The sequence below is a fragment of the Neltuma alba genome, unplaced genomic scaffold (genome assembly GCF_004799145.2).
Source record: "Neltuma alba isolate B1F8T4 unplaced genomic scaffold, ASM479914v2 tig00010504_pilon, whole genome shotgun sequence".
In the NCBI taxonomy this organism is placed as follows: Eukaryota; Viridiplantae; Streptophyta; class Magnoliopsida; order Fabales; family Fabaceae; genus Neltuma; species Neltuma alba.
In genome coordinates, this window is record NW_021635381.1 from 195,773 (window position 1) to 198,664 (window position 2,892).

The following is a 2,892-nucleotide window of genomic DNA, read 5'->3' on the forward strand; positions in this document are numbered from 1 at the left end:
ATTTGAGTTTTAAATTTATGTTTAATGATTGTTATATGTTAATATGATTTAAGTTTTAATTGGTTTAGTTTATGGATTAAGCTTGGATTATTCAAATGGGTATTTTAATGTTAAACCCTAAGTTATGAAATTTTGAGTATGGATGATTGGAATAATTAAAGGTTAATGATTGGTTTCGATAAGTTAATTGAACTAATATGACACTATGTTTGGTGTTGAGATGATTAATTGCGGTTAATGATAAAGAATTAGGTATATAATTGTGGTTATTAATTTTTGTGTTTTAATGTTAATCAGAATTTTATTTTAATAATCATATTAGGTGGGTAGTACTCTTTTTTTTTTTAAAAAAAAAAACATGGTTGGCATGCAATGGATTTAGTAAAATTTTATCCATGACAACATTTAAATATTTATTTTTGCTCTTCTAAAAAATGTTTTTTTGAAAACAAAGCCAACAACAAATAGTAACTAAACCCTTTTTAGCTTGCTCAGTTTTTTTTTACCAGTACTATCATGTCATTATAAGGAAAAGGAAATACAAACACTAAAACAAAGAAAGTAAAACCTAAATAGAGTCTGGAATAAAAACAAATTGTAGAACATTATAGTAGCAACTAACAACAAAGAACATACAAACAACTAAAGCCAAAACCTAACAAACTAGAGGAGTAAAGGGTAGATTCTTATCTATCATGATCGAAAGGGGTGGCATAAAGGGTGGTTGTCTAAAAGACTTGCTCAAACGAGCCAACCCTCCTTCGCACCAATACTGGACAAACAAGGCAGGTTCAAGAAACCCTCTTACCACAAGAGCGAATAAGCAAACCTGAAAGTCAAGAAAGACTTCCAGAGCAACACAAATCATAATAGAGTCAAGCCAACCAATACCAAAAGCCAAAAAGATCTAATAGGAGTGGTAAAAAAAGAGACAACATGAAATACACAACAAAACAAAAGACAAAGATAGGTTACACAACAAAAGACTAGCAATTGAAAGGGGCAACAAAAATACCCAAGCTTTAGCCAGGGAAGCCCCCAACATCTCCAAGAAGCCATCCTGATGGTGGTGAAGTGGTTGTCCGCTGGCCACCCAAGTTTCCCAAAAAAAAGAGTCTAGTGGGCTCAGCTTCCATAATGTTTACTTCTCTCTTACTTGGCACTATCTTTAGAATCAACTTCTTACCTTCTTCTCCCTCCATCCATGTCTCATATTTTAGACTCTCTTGCAGCGAAAACTACCATCAATTCCCTATTTCCTTTCCATCAAATAACTTTCCTCCCTTACACAGTAGCAATTGAAGAGAGGACCAGTTTAAACCCTTTGCTACCACTTGAAGAGAAGACCACTTAGAGCTCCTTGCCACTATCACCGTATCCCAGCCAAAACAAAGCCACCCAAGTCAATGGAGAAGACGCTCTCTCGTACAGAGAGGAAAACTCTCACCCTAACAGTGAGAGAAAAAATCTATCACTGTTCCCTCTAAATTCCTAATTTTTAGATCTAATTCTTAGAAAAATACAAATAATTTAATTATTCCACAATTCATCATCCCAAGCATAGTTATTTTATTTTTCAACTCCATTTCATTCTTTATATTAATTGACCTCAATCTTCTCATTTCATCCAAAACCCACAATTTCCAACACTTAAGTTTTAACATAAAACTATCAATATTCATATTCCAACATAGTCGTTAAAACTATACCATCAATCTTTAATGTAACTCCAATTAAACCTAACTAAAGCATCAAATTTAAATTTAATAGTATCATTATAACAATTTTTCAACCAAGCCTAAACTTTAATTTCTCAACTCAACAATTTGAACAAAACTAAATAATAAAGACTCTTATTTCAACGTTATTAGCTCCATTAAAAATCAAATAATCAATTGAAACATCAAGAAATTTTGGATCCATCAAGACCTATATTGTTTTACCATTAAGAATCCAAGAACTAAGGAAAAAGAGATGATAAAAGGAAGGTAAAACACTTATCTTTGAGTCACTTGGCCTCCAAACCTTTGAAAATTCATTCACAACTCTTCTCTTTTCAAGTTTCATTAAAAACCCGCTATTATTTACTTTTTTGAACTCTAAATTTCTAATATTGTCACAAATTCTCAAATAAAATAGATATGTCATACTTCATTGTAGCAACATGACTTTCACCCCAATGAAAACACTATTTCATCACTAGAAATTACAAAAATCTCATGGGTTTCAAAATTCCAAAAATACCATATTTTAACCTTTGCTTATACTTCTTCGATCCAAAATTACACTATAAAATGGGTTTTATATTTGTGATTAGATAGAGTAATATTTTAGCCTCTCAATCACTTATTAGAGGTTTGGGATGTTGTAAATAACAATAAGCTAAAGCAATAAACATGCATCAAAAGAGGTAGTGTTACTATCTAATATTTATAACTCTACACATACAATCAGTTGTCTTCCCTTAGAATTTAGAACCTAAAACATTACAAAGAGAATCATTCCAAAAATTCTAATTACTATTACGCAATAATTAAATTACACGGGTATTTTCTCCATTCACTTCTTTCCAGTAAAATTTTGAGATTCCCATCTAGACTTTAAAATTTAATAAACTTCATTTTATTCTATTTTTTTTTTCTCATTTTTAAAGCATAATTGGCCTCCTCTTTAGGATTCATTTCTATATTCACTATAGCAAAATCTTCCATCCTCAACATAATGATCGCTTTGGCCAAGAGGTTTTCCTTAAATTAGTAATTTATTTCCTTCCAATTTCTTAATTGGCAGAGGCTAGATTTTGCTATGAGATAACAAAAATGTTCTTCTTCTTTTTTTTCCTTTTTAACATGTAATAACAATCCCTTTAAATCCATCCCTCCTAAATCAAAA